Source organism: Heloderma suspectum, chromosome 6 (assembly GCF_057233095.1).
Source record: "Heloderma suspectum isolate Gila_16-S chromosome 6, 16-S_ref, whole genome shotgun sequence".
Taxonomy (NCBI): Eukaryota; Metazoa; Chordata; class Lepidosauria; order Squamata; family Helodermatidae; genus Heloderma; species Heloderma suspectum.
This window is the reverse complement of record NC_139463.1, coordinates 7,873,693-7,890,875: the sequence shown is the minus strand read 5'-3', so window position 1 is coordinate 7,890,875 and position 17,183 is coordinate 7,873,693. Positions and strand designations below refer to the sequence as shown.

Genomic DNA, 17,183 nt, shown 5'->3' with positions numbered 1-17,183 from the left:
CCATCGTTAGGCTGAGGAAACAAAATAAACCCACCAGAGAGATAGCAAAAACATTGGGAGTGGCCAACACAACAGTTTGGAACATCCTGAAAAAGAAGGAATTAACTGGCAAGCTCAGCAACAGCAAAAGGCCTGGAAGACCACGGAAGACAACTAAAGTGGATGACTGCAGAATTCTGCTCATGGTGAAGAGGAACCCTTCCGCAACATCTAGCCAGGTCAAGAATGCTCTTGCAGAGGTAGGCATGTCATTGTCAACATCTACAGTCAAGAGACAGCTTTATGAATGTAAATACAGAGGCTTCACAACAAGGTGCAAATCACTGGTAACGCTCAAGAACCAAAAGGCCAGATTAGCTTTTGCCAGCAAACACCTAAAAAAGCCTTCCCAGTTCTGGAATAAGATTCTTTGGACTGATGAAACCAAGATTAACTTCCCAGAATGATGGGAAGAGAAAAGTGTGGAGAAGGAAAGGAACAGCTCATGATCCAAAGCATACCACATCATCTGTCAAACATGGTGGAGGCAGTGTTATGGCATGGGCATGTATGGCTGCCAGTGGAACCGGGTCACTGGTGTTTATTGATGACCTGACTGCTGATAAAAGCAGCAGGATGAATTCTGAAGTGTATAGGGCTATACTTTCTGCTCAGATTCAGCCGAATGCTGCCAAACTGATAGGACGCCGCTTCATAATGCAGATGGATAATGACCCAAAACATACAGCAAAAGCTACCCAAGAGTTTCTCCAGGCAAAGAAGTGGGATATTCTTCAATGGCCAAGTCAATGTCACCTGATCTCCACCCAACAGAGCATGCTTTTCACTTCCTGAAGACAAGACTGAAGGCAGAAAGACCCACAAACAAGCAGCAGCTGAAGGCAGCTGCAGTAAAGGCCTGGCAAAGCATCTCGAGGGAGGAAACTCAGCATTTGGTCATGTCCATGGCTTCCAGACTTCAGGCAGTCATTGACTGCAAAGGATTTTCATCCAGGTATTAAAGGCAACCCTTAAGTTTGAAATGATGTTGGTTTGTTCCATTACTTATGAGCCACCAACGATGTGGGGGGGGGTGTATGCCACAGGCTGTACTTCCTGGATGGTTAGTGCCCCACTTTTGCCAAACCCCTTGCATTACAGCTGAAAGTCCTGACTTGGCTCCCATCTGGGTGTGCTTCCTTTCAACATCAATGTGGTGGTATACAGAGGCCAACTGCCAAAACAGTTATCCTTGTTCCAATATTTCTGGCCCTGACTGTATGTGGCAGGATGGCCACATATAGTGTTGAAATTTAAGAAATGGTTCATGTCTTCATAGTGCTATGGAACAAGGAGGGGCTGCAGCTTGGGATAACCACCCATTGGGCACGCTGCTGCAGATCATTGGGGCAAGGGTGTGCAGTGCTGCGCGCGCGCGCGCGCACACACACACACAGAAGGAGAGTGAGGGGAGACGTGGTAGAGGTGTACAAATTATGCATGGGGTGGAGAATGTGGATGTGGAAAGGGAGATGTTTTTCTCCCTCTCTCAAATACTAGAACCCAGGGTCATCCTATGAAGCTGATGGGTGGGAGATTCAGGACAGATAAAAGGAAGGGCTTCTTCACACAGCTCATAATCGAGCAATGCAGTTTGCTACCACAGGATGTAGTGATGGCCTCCAGTTGGGACGGCTTTAAAAGGGGGTTAGACATATTCCTGGGAGAAGGCTATCAATGGCTACTAGTCTTGATGGCTGTGTGCTGCCTCCAAAACCAGAGGGAGTGAGGCTTTGCACACTAGTTGCTAGGGAACATGGGCGGGAGGCTGCTGTTGCACTCGCGTCCTGCTTGTGGGTTCCTGGTCGAAGGCTGGTTGGCCACTGTGTGAGCGGAATGCTGGACTGGATGGACCCTTGGTCTGCTCCAGCTGGGCTCTTCTGATGTTCTGGAGGTCTTCTTTCCAGAGCACAGTCACTTTCTGTTGCATAAGTGATTTCTCCGTTAAGGCAGGTGGGGGAATAATGCAGGGGTCACTCTCCAGAAAGAACACGAGAATTCGGCATCATGAAATTGATTGGCAGCAGATTCAGGATGGGCAAAAGGAAGCCCTGCTTCACGTAATGCATACTTAACCTACGGAACAAGACATGGTGATGTCTTGTGGCTTAGAAAGGGGATTGGACACATTCAAGGAGGAGAAGTCTATCTGTGGCTGCTAGCCATGATGGCTAAGTGCATCCTCAGTGTTTGGTGGCAGAATAACAGCAGGAGAAGGCTACTGCCTTTGTGGCCTGTTTGTGGCCACCATGGCACTCTGGACATAGGTGGGCTTTTGCTTCGGCTCTTCTTGGGTGCTTATGTAGAACAGCTTTCCTCAGATCGGAGGGGGCATATTTCCCCCCCCTCCCAACATGGCAACTTTGGGGACAGGAGTGGGAAACCTGTGACCCTGCAGATGTTGCTGGACAGGGATAGCTTGGCCACAGTGGTACAGGCATTAGTAACCTCAAGATTGGATTACTGCAATGGGCTCTATGTGGGTCCACCCTTGAGGCTGGTCCAGAAGCTGGAGCTAGTGCAGAATGCAGCAACTTGGCTGTTGTCGGAAGCTGCCCCCTTTTCAGTACGCAACTCCTTTGCTGAGGGAACTGCACTGGCTGCCTATTTGCTATTGGGCCAGGTTTAAGGTTTTGGTACTAGTGTACAAAGCCCTAAACAACTTGGGACCAGGGTACCTGAGAGAGCACCTTCTCCCTTACCAATCTGCCCCATCACTGAGGTCATCAGAGGGCTTGCTCCTGGTGGTTCCACGTGGACATATGACTCAACTGGAGTGCACCCAGAGAAGAGCCTTCAATGTGGTGGCCCCTTTCTTTGGAACTCCCTGCCTCTGGAGGTCAGGCAGGCATTAAAGTTGTGTTGTTTTTGGCACCTCCTTAAAATGTCTTTATTTCAAGAAGCCTTCCTTGATTGACCAGCCACGATTTGTGTTGGTACTCCCTTTTTTAAAAATTAAAATTTTAATATGGTGTTGTATTCTTTTTATCTTTTATTGTTCACCACTCTGGAATCCATGTGGATGTGGAGCATTATATAAATGTTGTAAATAAACTAACTAAATACATAAATGATGGAAGTTGTAGTCCAGCAACATCTGGAGTAGTCACAGGTTTTTCACCCCTGCTTTGAGACACAATATGCTGCCATAAGACAAAGCAGCATTTTTAAAAAGTCTCTGTTTGATCCCAGGAGAAGAAAAACAAACCATGACCCCGCAAAGGAGGTGTCCAGCAACTTACCTCCCTTTGGTGCAACAGGGATGAGAGGACTTCCTTCCATCACAGATGTGTTAGGAGAAAAGGTGTGTTAGGGGGAATTCTTTAGTAACATTGCTTGGCTTGGGAAAGGGGCAGTGGGGGGTGTATTTGCAGGCTGCTCCCTTCCCCGTTTTGCTCAGCTCTGAGTCACTTGCGTTGCCACCTTTTTCATATCTCTGAACCCTGTGACACATCCATTAGCAAGATGTTCTCTTGCCACATCTCGCACAGCAGCAGCGGTGAGGCTGAGGAGATGTTTCAGCACCATATCCAGTGCCTTAGGGAGCTGGCTGGTGGGATGAGTTATCTGGGAATAAGAGAGAGAGAGAGAGAGAGAAATCAGCCACAGCTTGAGCCTGTGGGAAGTTGTGGAAAGCAGCACCGCATCCACGTGCTTCCCTCCTAACAAAGAGGCATTGATTTGATGTGCGGCTGTGGCAGCTGAGAACATAAATCTCCTCTTTCTAGTGATTGGAGATCATCTAGCGAGCTTAGGAAGTGAGGCTTATGAGTACTTAGTTCCTGATAGCGAAGTGCCGGGAGTGCAACTCTTTCAGCTCGAGTAGTCGGGGCACCTGTTTGAGCTGTGCTGTTGCTCTCCAAGTTCCAAGTGGGCAATTTGCATCTCTCCTGCCTCTGTCAGGTGCAATAAACAGAGTTGCTCAATCCAATCTGTGGAAGATGCGAGAAGGGGGAACAAGGCACATCGCCCATGAAGCCAAGGTGGGGGAATAGGGGGATCCGTCCCAGGGACTTCCTGGACAAGACTACAAATTTTGGGCTTCAGAGGCATAGCCTGACAGTTCATAAAACCCAACTGTGCGATGGAGATGGAGTATATTGTTTATATTTAGTGAGTTCTTAGGATTTACGCCATGTCCGTCAGTCAAATGTATAGGCTGGTTTTCAATGCAATTGAATAAAAACACAATAATAAAATAGACATATAAATAAGTAAAAGCAAAACATCTCTCAGACAGCATAATGATATACAACAAGTCAGATAAAACCAATAAAGGAGATCAAAAAAACCTGGGGAAATAAAGAGGCCTTAACTTGGTTCTGAAATCACTATGTTCTCGAGTTGGTTGGTCAAAAGCCAGGTGTTGGCTTGCTTGGAGGCTTGGTGAGGGCAGCAAGCTAGGCAGAGAGGCAAAACTACAGCTTCTCATTGGCTCTATGTCTATAGCCTACCACAGTAAAGTGCATTCTGACACTGAATATTGCTGGTTAGGGCAGGGGTAAATGAGGGACATATCACTGTACCCAACTGCTTCTGACTGGACTGGGAGAGCCAGCAGGCTGTTTGTTTGTTAGTTCCTTTCGCACAACAGCTTCTGAGGTGACTCACTGTCAAGCGGCAAGTGCAGCCAAACTGAGTGGTGAGAATTTGAATTTCAGCGGCTGTATACATCAAGGTCAGCCATTGTTCTTGACTCACCCCAGATTTTGCTAGTCACCCCACACATATACACATGGGTCATTTCAGGGCTGACTCCAGGATGTAGAACAGGGAGCTTGAGCATGGCGCCAAGATGGCTCACAGCCCCAAGTCGGTGTGCGTTTACGTGGAAATAATTTTTCTAATCCGATCGTTAAAAATAGGAGCCAGGGAATTTCTGGGGCTCAGAGAACAGCCTGGAAATGGTAACTTTCAGTTGTTAAAATCTGGATTTAAGCAGTTTCTGAATGCCAGAGGCACCATATGTCAGCTGCTCTTAGGAAGAGCAATGTGTGTATGTGTGTGTGTGTATATATATATATATAATGGTTAGTTAACAATTACTTAATAACACATTTTGGGTTTCAGGGCTAATTTTGGTTGATGTTTACCACCTTTCTTGCAGCAGTTATGGGGGTGTGGGACTTAACAATTCTTTTTTCTTTAAAAGGAGAGAGAGAGAGAGAGAGAGAGAAGAAAGCTGCCACACTTCGCTCCGATAATTGTTTTGCAAGGAAATAAACCCCAGTTCTTACAAAAAAACCTCCTGAACTGATCAAACCGTTGAGGTGTGGGTTGTTTGTTTAAGCCAGTGCCATTTCTAAGAGTCTCTCCGCTAGGGTTTTGAATTTGTGGGTTTCAGATTTCACATGTTGGTGCAAGGTTTGGCTGTAAGGTTTAGGCTTCCAAGCCTGGGAAGAGCAAGTAACGTGACCTTAGAAATCCCTGAATCTAGATTGTACCTGTGGATTTATTTATTTATTTATCCAGTCATTCATTACTTCATTTCATTTCCGTACTACCCAATAGCCGAAGCTCTCTGGGTGGTTTACAAAGTGTAAGCAGAGATATTCCTGGTTTGAGCCTATTTTCCTATGTTAAGCTTGGAATTGTTGTTGTTGTTCAGTCGTTCAGTCGTGTCCGACTCTTCGTGACCCCATGGACCATAGCACGCCAGGCCTTCCTGTCCTACGCTCTCTCCCGGAGCGTGCTCAAGTTCATATTCATTGCATCCGTGATGCTATCTAGCCATCTCATCCTCTGCCGTCCCCTTCTCCTTTTGCCTTCAGTCTTTCCCAGCATCAGGGTCTTTTCCAGGGAGTTTTCTCTTCGCATTAGGTGGCCAAAATATTGGAGCTTGAGCTTCATTATCTGTCCTTCCAATGAGCACTCAGGGTTGATTTCCTTTGGAATAAGAGAGGTCAAATGCATGAATCAGTGGCTATTAGTCCTGATGGCTATATGCTGCCTCCAGTACCAGAGGCAGTTTGCCTACGTACACCAGTTGCTGGGGAACATGGGCAGGAGTGTGCTGTTGCACTCATGATGTGCTTGTGGGTTCCTGGTCAACAGCTGGTTGGCCATTGTGTGAACAGAATGCTGAACTAGATGGACCCTTGGCGTGATCCAGCAAGGCTCTTCTTAGGTTCTTATTTTGGTTGAAATGTAAATGTATTTTATTTATTTATTACATTTATATCCACCTTTTTTCCTCTTGCAAGGAACACAAGGTGGCTCACATGAACCCCCATCCATATCCTCACGATGACCTTGTGAGGTAGGTTAGGCTGAGAGCCCATTACTGGCCCAAAGTCACCTCATGAGCTCCATGGCCGAGTGGGGACTAGAACAGTCAGTCAGTGCAAAAAAGAAAAAGAGTGTTAAGTATTCACTTGCGGGGTGGAGGTACGGTGACACATGCCACGCTCCCTTGATAATCCCCCTGGCCAATGTTATTTCAGCTGCTCCACATTGGCTCATGCTCTCCTTCCTGACGTGGCTCACCACCCCTTGACAAATGCTTCTCCTGGGGATGCTAGGCTGAGTGCAGCCTAGAGAGCTCGAAGGGTGAGAAGCAGGAGGTGTCACGTCTCCGGGGGCAGGGCCTGGAGGGGGAATCAGAGATGTGGCTGAGTCGAGTGTAGCAGCCTGAGAGACGAGGTTGAGGTTCAGTGTTATTCAGGCTAAGCCCAAACCTGATTCAGGTTTGGGCTTTGGGAGGGGCCATTGCTTAGTGGTAAAGCCCCCGCTTTGCAAATAGAAGGCCCCAGGCTCAGTCCCTGACATCTCCAGGTAGGGCTTGGAAAGATGCCAGTCTGAGACCCAAAAGACCTGCTGCCAGTCAATGGAGACAACACTGAACTAGATGATGATAATGATGATAGCTGCAGCTCAGTGGCAAAGCGCATGCTTCACGTGCAGAAGATCCCATGTTCACCCGGCATCTGCAGGTAGGGCTGGAAATATTCCTGCATGAAAACCTGGCAAGCTGCTGCCAGTCATTGTCGTCAGTATTGAGCTAGGTGGACCAAGGGTCAGACTCAGCAGAAGGCAGCTTCCAGTGTTCCAAAAAGTGGAGTGTGTGTGTGTGTGCGTGTGTTTTATTGCCCTACCAGGTCAAGGGAAACCAATGGGCTGGCTGTGTAGATGGATTCGCCCCAGAGCTTGGGAAGGCCTCCGAGGTCTGGGAACCTTTTTCTTGACATCCTTGTGCAGTTTGCCACAAGGAGCAGCTGAGGGCCAGCCTCAGAGATTCCCGTTTCTGGCCCCGACAGCTTATCATCATTCTGCAAAAGCTCAAACCTGGAGCAGGTGCTATGCAAAACGAGCCCGTTCGCTCAAATCGCGCCAACTTTGCGGCCGTTCTGTGAGATTTGGGACACGAGGTTTCTTGGGGTGGGGCAGATTGTCCATTTCCCACCCCCCTTTCCCAGAATGGAAACCCCAGACAGTGGGCGGAGGGCGGCTGGCGTTCCTCTGAAGGTGCCAAAGAGCGCCACAGTTGCAAGATCCAGCCGGTCCCTCTGGCACAGGCATGCCACGCAAACCACTTCAAATGCAAAACTGGAGGGAGGGAGGAAGGCCAAGGTCTCGGCTAATGATGGCTTGGCACCAGCGCGTCTCCAGCACTCAGCGGCTTCTTGGCCCTAAATGCAAGAGAGAGAGAGAAAGAGAGAGAGAGGAGCTCAGCCTGGCATGCTCGGATGTGCCGGGCTAATTTTTCTAAGCGTGCTGCTGGCTGGTTGGACCCCCTTGTGAGCAAGGCGAAAGCAACTATTGGGAATGGAGAGATGATGCTGGGAATCCTGCCCCCTCGTTCTTTTAGGTTGTGGGTCCTGTGCAAGCCCCACTGGACATGGCATGCGTGGGTAGCCTTGCGGCGTCAGTCCTCCATCTCACACATTTAACAGCACTGGCCTGTCCAGGTTTGCTTGCAAGTAAGTCCTACCATGTTGCTTAGGCATTACTCCTTGGGAAGTGCGTTTAGGAGTGCAGCCTGCAACGCACACATGTTGCTGGGGATGTCTTTGTAGTGGATGATCTGGGACCTTACACACACTCAGACTCCCTCTGTCCGATTAGCAGCCACGATGACTGGGTTTTCCTTGGGATTCCCTGCACGGTGGGCCAAGGGACTGGAAAAGCATCCAATCTCAGTCGTCAAAGGCTAGTCACATAAACATTCTTATCGTTCGATGGCCTGACGATGAGAGGTGGCTGATTTCGTGTGTGAACGGGACATCCCAGATTGTAATGCCGTCAGTTTTAGTAGAGAAGGCTCACACATTTTGCTGCTGGTTATCACATGTAGAGAAATCAAGTATTGTGCTCATGTATGTGAACCAGGCCCAGGGGTACAGTAATGATGTGTAGAGCCATCGGGCGGGTGGCATCTCTGAACTGAATGGTGGTCCTCCCGAGATAGGCGAGCCATATTCTGATTCTATTTATTTTTTAGCACATTTATGTCCCACTTTTCCTCCACGGAGCTCAAGTCACCTGCACACTGCCTTTTATCCTCACAACAACCTTGCAAGGTAGGATGGGCTGAGAGTGACTGGCCAATGGTCATCCAGCACGTGTCACAGTCAAGTGGGGATTTGAACCTGAGTCTCCCAGGTCCTAGTCCAGCACTCTAACCACTGTGCCACATTATCTCAGTGTGTTTTGAGTTACGAATAGGGACCAAGGTGTTTTTGAGCTGGCCTTGCTGTCACTCCTGTGGTTCTCTGACCCGGAGACACCTGCTGCAAGGGGACAGAGTATTGGCATTCTCACGCGGGGTTTAATTCTTCCCATCCCATGCCTTCCTGGCTCCTAGATCCTGCAGGCTAGGCAGTGGCTGCCCCATGGTCCTGTAGGGAGGCCCATGTGTTTCAGATGCATTGCGTGGAAGTTTGGTTTCCGGAGTGGCGGCTGCATCCTTCTTATCCCTCTCCCCTGCAGTCTCGATGTGTGGAATGTGTTGCTTTGAGAACTGGGGCATGCAAGAGCTTGATGTCGGCTGTTGCAAGCCAGCCTGGCAGGGGTGAGCTGCTTTGCAGGGCCCATTTCTCAGCTGGCATGCAGCTTGTGTTAGCATCCTTGGAGAGGAGGTGAGCCTTCGCTGTGCCAGCTGCAAGCAAAGTATCTCCAAGGAGCCCGGATATTTATACAGGGCTACAGCCTTAACCAAAGTGCATAGGGAGGGAGGCTGTAGGTGCCTCCCCCCGCCCCCAGGAATACTCCAAGCCCCCTCTCTGAATGTTCAGCATGTGTTTTCCAAAATGCCTCTATGCCTTTTATCTAAGTAAAATGGGGCGGGGGAGACACGTGCAGGCCGTTTTCTAGCTGCCCAACCACTCTTCAAGAAGCCAACTTGCTCCCTCCTTCCAGAGTTCTGGCCGCTGAGTGCAGCGGCACTGGGATGATTGGCAAGGGCCTGGGCACGTAAAGAACAACACCTTTGTTATTAGAATTATTTAATAGATTAATAAATGAATTGGCTGCTTCTGTTAGGCTTTAATTGTTCCAGCTCAATATTCTGCCCTCCTACCCTTACCAGCAGCAACAGCAGCCTCCCCAGGAACAAGTTGGCGAGACTGAGAGAAAGCAGCAAGTGGGCAAGACTTTATATCCCTCAGTGGGACCCAATTGGCCCCAACATCACCTGACTTCATAGGCCAGGAAGATCAGGAGCCTCTGTGTCAACACTCCAGGGTGGAATGGCCGGTACTTCCCTTCCCTGATCAGTTGTCTTGGGGGAGAGGGGGGAGGCACGGGAGTCCTGTTTGGGAACCCCACAGTGTCTGGTGCCCATGACAAGTAACAACTGCCATCCGGGAGGTACCCCCTCCCTGCCCCCCAGTTTGCCAGTGTTCCACAAAGGACTTGCATAGATACATAGGAATATAGGAGCCCTGCTGGATCAGAGCAAAAGATCCATCGAGTTCAACATCTGGCTTCCCACCAGGACCAACTGGACACCTCTGGGGAGCCCACAAGCCGGGCACTGGTATTCAGTGGTAGATTTCCTCTGAACATGGAGGTTCCATTTAGCTGTCAGAGCCATAAGAATAGAGCCGCTTGAGTCATTTTATTTCTTTTATTTCACTTTGTTTGTGCATTTTTCAACTGCCTTTCAGGATAAATGATGCTCCCAGGTCACTTTACGGTGGTCAGTAAAACAGCATCATAAGATCCCGCAGGAAAAAAAACGAGATTAAACTGTTCTAACAACGACAGCACGCGCATCAGATCAGAGCAGAAGTGTCACCCAGGCATGGCCAGGCAGTCATGTAAAACTTTTCGGGGCCAGGAGAGTCCATGAACGCATTTGCAGAGCTGTTTCAGTGGCCATGGAGCCCTTTCCTGAGCCTCAGAGCAGCCAGTCCTGTTTTGAGTCGAGAGCCTTTTGCTGATGCTTCTGAACAAGCGGTTGCATCAACTTGCTTTCCTGGCCGGGTGTCAAGAAAGAGGGGTGGGGATGCAGCAGCGCCTGAACGCCATCTCCCCAAAGCCTGGGAGGGCGAGGCGAAGCCAGGCCCGGAGAGGCTGTTCCCAGGCCCTCTGCTACGTGACAGTGCCTGCGAGCCTGCAAGTTGCCACATGCTCGGGGGAGCCATAAACACTTCGGATGCTTGGCAGGCGCTCACTCACCTTCTACAGGAGCGGGTGGATCTGGAGCAAAAGTCTTTGCTCCCCGGCAGGGCAGAGGGAGTGGAGGAGCGGTGCGTTAGAGATGGCCGCTGTCTCGGCTCTCGTTGAGTGCCACCACGGCAACACTCTGGCAGCGCTCATGTCCACAGGCCCTGCTCATTGGCTGAAGCCCCTCATGCTCTCTTACAAGAGTTTGTGCACAAAACCAAACCCAAAGCAGAATTTCCTCACCGGTCAGTCCAAATTCTTTAGAAGACAAATCCTGTGCAAGGGATGCAAACAGGAGCCCAAACTAAACATTCTTCTACTCCAGTGTAAGCGTGATAGGTCTCTTTACTCCAGTGTAATTGTGTGCAGCCCCAATTTGGAGTCAACTGATACTTTTTCTTCTTTTAATGGGGGGATGGGATTTGGGGACAAAAAAAAGGCAGGAGGGAAAAGGTTCTTGCTAATCCCACCCTGCACTGGCAACTTTTTTCTTTCTGCTATTTTGCGCGGTTTATTTTGCTTTGTCTAGTCATGGAGAGGGGCAAGGTAGGGTCACGGTCCCCTGTCCCCCTTGCAACCACAAGTTGAAGTCTTGTCAGCAAATCCTTCTGTTTTCTGAGATGATAGCCAGCATTATCCACCCACACTTTCTATCGTATCTGGGGGAGCACAGGAAGAATGTGACACTAGGTGGATAATTTAGCTTCATGAGGATGTTATTTTTTAAAAAGGAAGAAGAATCAATTTTCTAGTCGTTACGGAGGCAAAGACAGGCTTGAAAGCGGATGGGTAGTGCATGCTGAAATTTCAAAAGCCAGGACATGAGGGCAGCTGAAGTAATATATCCCAACATAACTCCTGTGCCCTACAGAATTAGTTGCATCTCCCCATGACTAGCAAACCCTGAATAAATGCTGCTTAAGTAAAAGTGTGCATTTTGGCTCTATTTGTATACTTTATACATGGGATTCCATTCTCTTTTTTGGTGCAGGATTTGGCCTGCAGAATTCTATTTTATTTTATTTGAAGTGCTTAGGCCACAGAGCCTTGGACTACTTTGAAGCGTAAACAGAGCTGCATTGAAACACAACGCCGCACCGGCTGGGATGGTTGTTTGATCGCCCTTTTACCTTGCAGCGCGTATTTGCTGGGAACGGAGAGAATCATCGAGCAAAATGGTGCGGAGTTGAAATGAGTGGTCATGGGTGGGGGTGAGTTTTCCCAAGAAGATGGATTTGCGCTGTCATCTCCATTGCCTGTGCCAAAATGGGCCTGGCTCAGGACTCCTTAGTTCCACCATTGCTGAGAGCTGCGCGTCTCATGCCCCTCTCTCCCCAGTGTCTTCGGTCAGCGGCTAGGGGTGAATTTGGAAGCACAGTTGCTCATCATGACAGACCTCATAGGCACGCCTCCGAGGAGAGTCCAGAAAAGCAGGCGGCTGTGTTGCGCCATATCAGCAAACCACTTCTAGCTGTTTTCTTCTCCATCAGGAGCAGGTCTTTTGTGAAGCAAATGGGTCTTCTTTGCCCATTCAGGACCAAGCCACCCCAAAATATTTTGTAATGCAACAGGGAACAATATATTGTTCCCTGAGAAAAATACGCCCCCCCCCCCCGTGCGCCAACTACTGTGAGGGTTGCAGCTAAAGTCAGAGGAAGCAGGAAAGATTGAGGGGGGCGGCTCATAATCCCAGCATCCCTGCTAATAAAAAAAAAATGCTGATGCTGCATCCCTGCGAGTCCTGGTGCCACCATGCCATTGTGTTTAGCAATGGCAAACATGGGGCGGCGTCTCCATCATGCCCACATCCTCGTGCTCGCATTTTGCCTGTACTGCTGCAGGGATGTCTGCAATGGACAGGGGCTGCCAGCAGGCTCCGTGGAATGGGCAGGTGTTCTGGCTGGATTGTTGCACTGCCATGGCCACCAGATGGCACCTGCACGTTGTGAAGGTTTCGCTGGGCTTGTATCTGAGATCAATCATGCACAGGTGAGGGGTGGTGAAGGAGGAGGCTGCAGATGGAAACATCACCAGCGGGTTGTTATAGCCGGAGTTTGAGAAAGACTTGCTTAGGGATGTGTGCACATCCATGTGCATATGGGGGTGGGGTGCGGTGCGTGCACATGTCTGTGTACCCACCAATTAGTGTTTTGTGTCTAGGCCTGGTGTCAAGGATCAGCATGGTTGGGCATTTGCTGAGGGCCCAAGAACCCCCTGGAGTTGCTCTGCCAAATCCCGGGAAGTAGCAGTTCCCCTCTACTCAGCACTGGTTAGGCCTCATCTGGAGTACTGTGTCAAGTTCTGGGCACCCCACTTTAAGAAGGACGCAAGCAAACTGGAGACGATTCAGAGGAGGGCAACGAAGATGATCAGGGGACTGGAAACAAAGCCCTATGAGGAGAGACTGAAAGAACTGGGCATGTTTAGCCTTGAGAAGAGAAGACTGAGGGGAGATAGGATAGAGCTCTTCAAGGACTTGAAAGGCTGTCACAGAGAGGAAGGCCAGGATCTCTTCTCGATCATGCCAGAGTGCAGGACACGGAATAATGGGCTCAAGTGACAGGAAGCCAGATTCCGGCTGAACATCAAGAGAAAATTCCTGACTGTTAGAGCAATACGACAATGGAACCCATTCCCTAGGGAGGTGGTGGGCTGTCCCACACTGGGGGCGTTCAAGACGAGGCTGGACAGCCATCTGTCAGAGATGCTCTGACTTGGATTCCTGCGTTGAGCAGGGGGTGGGACTCGATGGCCTTGTAGGCCCCTTCCAACCCTACTCTTCTATGATTCCTCCTCCTCGCTACTGCAACCTGCTTGCTAACCTGCCTCTTGCTCCGGCCCAGATGTTGGTGCGGAGGAGGAGGAGCAGGAGACGCCACGGCCACTTTGCTCCCCGGCTCTCTCTGCCTGCCAAGCAAGCAAGTGGGAGCACTGAGGAGGAGGAGCAGCAGCAACAGCTGGTGAGCATGGCAGTGAGAAGGTCGACTCACGGAGGGAGGGGCCCGTGGAGGGTGCCTTGCCCAAGGGCCCTCAAACACCTGGAACCGTTGCATGTGCACCTGTGACTGGCTGTGACCCCAGCCTATTCCAGTTCATTTCTTCAGCCGTTCAGATGAGCCCTGTTTATAGGACTTTAACCAAGGCTTGCTTTCTCTGCCTTACCATCTGCCTTTTGACAGCCGTTCAGAATGACAAGGTTTTCGTGAAGCAGGGTGCAGGAACGCAGCCCGTTGCAGCATTTCCCTCTGGCCACTCAGAAACTCTGCTGATTTCTCCGCAAACAAGGATGGCGCTGAGGGATGGGAGCAAATATGGCGCAGGACCCAACTTTTGCCACTGCACTGCAATGGCTATTCAGAAATGCATGGCAGGTACCAAGGCCTGCAGGAGAAGTTTATTTCTCAGGACCCATTGTACACCAATGCATTTCTGTGGCTGATCAGAGGGACCAGTCTTTGCAAGCATTTATTCTGAGGTTGTTATATAGGGGCAATAATAGGGGCAATAATACTGGTCTACCTCACAAGATTGTGGTAAGATCTAATGAGATAATATATGCTAAGTAGTAAATTATGAGGGGGGGGAATAGGGATGGATGCCATTGTCTTTGGAGGCAGGGAGTTCCCCTGTTTGCATCAGCGACTGATAGCAGGGCACCTAGTGTTTGATTTAGGTCATCGTTCCATCTCTCTCAACCATCTTGATGCATTCCTGTGACCATCTGGAAATTCATTTGAATTTTATCCAGTTGTGAGTAGAAATGATGGGTTGGGGCGGGGAGCAATTTAGCAGGATGCAACCTATTCCAATTCATGGCAGTGCCCTAAAGAACTTACTTAATGTCACACTTTTGAACCAATATGTGAATCAAAACCAGTAAGTTCCATGAAGAAGACTTTGGTTGGACATCAGGAAAAACTTCCTAACAGTCACAGCAGTCAGATAATAGAACCAGCTGCCTCAGGAGGTGGTGGGCTCTCAGTTGCTGGAGGTATTCAGACAGAGACCGGGCAGCCATCTGTCAGGGTTTGCTTCAAACTGGATTCCTGGACCGAGCAGGGCATTGGACTCAATGACCTAAATGGCCCTTTCCATCTCTAGTATTATATGATTCTACGTGAACCAAAACTCTATTATCCATCAAAATTTGTATTTCTCCAAATGTTGCAATGGAGTTTTCTAATCAGTCAATACATGCACACAAAATTAGGGGAAGGTGCACATAAAAATCCATTCATTAGTGAAAATAATGTTGAAAATGCATTATTTTATTAAAACCGTTTGCAAAAATCAGTATATTAGGCAAAATGGCACGCAAAAAAAATGGCTGGGTCAGAAGAAATGTGTGTACAAAAGTGCTTATGAGTTTTCAAACAAAGTTTTGTTTGTTTGTTTTAAAGTATCAAAGCTTGGGACAAACCCAGTTTAAGACTGGAAACATTCTCAAAGTTTAGGAGGAACCAGTGTTAAGATTGGGAAAAATGAGGAAACTGAGAAAAACTGAAATTGACAGATTCATTCGTCCCTAGCTAGAGTGCCAGTTAATAGCCAACTTTGTCTTCCCTTGTTGCCTTAGATCAGTGGTTTTCCCAGAATGTTCTGGAAAATACTGATGACCCTTGGAAGCTTCTCAGGGGTTCCTCAACAACACCAGTAAGGGCAAGCAAGTTTTTCTCTATGCAGATTGCTTGCCTGCTACAGATCTTCTACAGCACTCAGCCGTGGGGTGGTGCTGTAAAACGCCATCTCATTTTCATCAGGGCTGATGATCATTTGGCCCAGCAGACCTATCCAGTGTATCCTGTGAATTCAGGATGTGCCTGAAAACACATCCCATAATCTTTTGCAGTGCACAGGGCTTCTGCAGTAGAAAACACAGATGTGGAAGGCAGAGATGTTGAAAACTGCCACACCAGTTAGCAGGGCAAAGAGGTTTTCCTGACCTCATGTAACCATTACCCTACTCTCTAGGGATGGGGAAAAAATCATTCAATTCACAGTTTAATGAGAAGTTACCTAATTTCACACTTTTGAAACACTATGTGAACGGAAACGCAATTATCCTTCAAAATTCACAGTTCACAATATAAATGCATTATATAAGAAAATTGCTTGTAAAAATCTGTACATTAGGCAAAAATGGATAGAAAATGCATATCTTAATGCGTGTAGTAAGAGAAATGTGCACAAAAATTCTCAAAAGTTGAGGACAAACCGAATTTAAGATTGGAAAAGTGAGAAACTGAGAGAAATCGAAATTGATGGATTCATTCATCCCTGTTCCTCTCACTTTTCAATACAGCATTTCCACTCCAATTGCCTTTCCTTCCTCTCTGCCTGCCCCCCCCCCCCGGTCTTCCACCACCACCCCTCTCTCTCATATTTTCCCCCCTCCCATGTTTGCCATCAATCTTTGTTCTCTTTCTGGCTTTGCACCTCCCTTCTATAGTGTTTCAGTTTTTCCTCATCACCCCACGCTGCTTCTTTCTGGGAGGACTCGCTTTTCTGGTTCTCTACTGCGCCTTTAACATCCTTCCTTTCCCCCCCATCTTGCTCTGTTTTAAATATAAATACCAGCTGTATAATTATTGGAGTGTTATCTCTAAACATGCAGTTTAAGGAGAGTCGCAGCAGCTGAAATTTGAAGGAGGAAAAAAAAGCCTGAATTGAAATGTTGATTATCTTGTGAGAGACGTCTTTGTGCCTTAGTAGAAGGTGGCAAAGGCTTCACCTGAGATAGAATAATGACAATGATTGAGAAACATCCAATGTTCAGCATAAAGCTCCTTTGGCCACAAAACCCATCAACAAGGACCCCCGCCCCTCAAATTCCAGAACATAATCTGGTTCCCTGAACACCGGGTGTGTGCCAGTGTCTAATTAACTGATTAATCAGCAAAAACTCATGCAATTAACCACCTAATGTTGCAGTCCTAAACACAGTAGAAAGTAAGCTGCATTGAACTTGGTGGAACCTCCTTCTGAGTAAACACTGGATTGTGCTGTAAGGTTTTATTGGGTGTAAATTCTGCATATTAAGCATATTTGCATGATTTTTTTCACATTTTGCATAATTCTGCCATTTTTACTCTCTTGAATGGTTCATTCTGCTTTCCTAGTATTCAGGAGGCATAAGGTATACAGCTGTTGTAGTGCTTTGAAATCCCAACACCCTGCCTGGGCCATGGGAAACTTCCCTTAGAAGTCAAAGGGAAGCCCATTAGGCTAAACTTCCCCAACCTGGCCCCTTCCTGCTGTGTTGAACTACAATTCCTATCACCCACAACAGCATGGCCAATGACCATGGCTGCCTGAGGATAGTGGGAGGTGTAGTTCAACACATCTGGTTGGGGCTCGATTGGGGAAGGCTGCAGACATAGGCACCCTATACACACATTTTTAAGGTTACCCTCCCAGCCATAAGGGCTAGAAGCATGCTTTTTTGAAAGAAAGAGCAACCTGGAAGTTTTGGGAAGTTGCCCCTAAAACCCAGTGCTCCATATACACACATGTATGTCTTCCATATAGTTCTTGGT

The 17,183-nt window shown here is 48.4% G+C and overlaps 1 protein-coding gene across 1 annotated transcript in view; it reads left to right on the top strand.

The window, feature by feature from the left end:
- NECTIN1 (nectin cell adhesion molecule 1) overlaps window positions 1–17,183 on the top strand; it is a 157,363-nt gene that overhangs the window by 105,778 nt on the left and 34,402 nt on the right. The window lies entirely within an intron of this gene.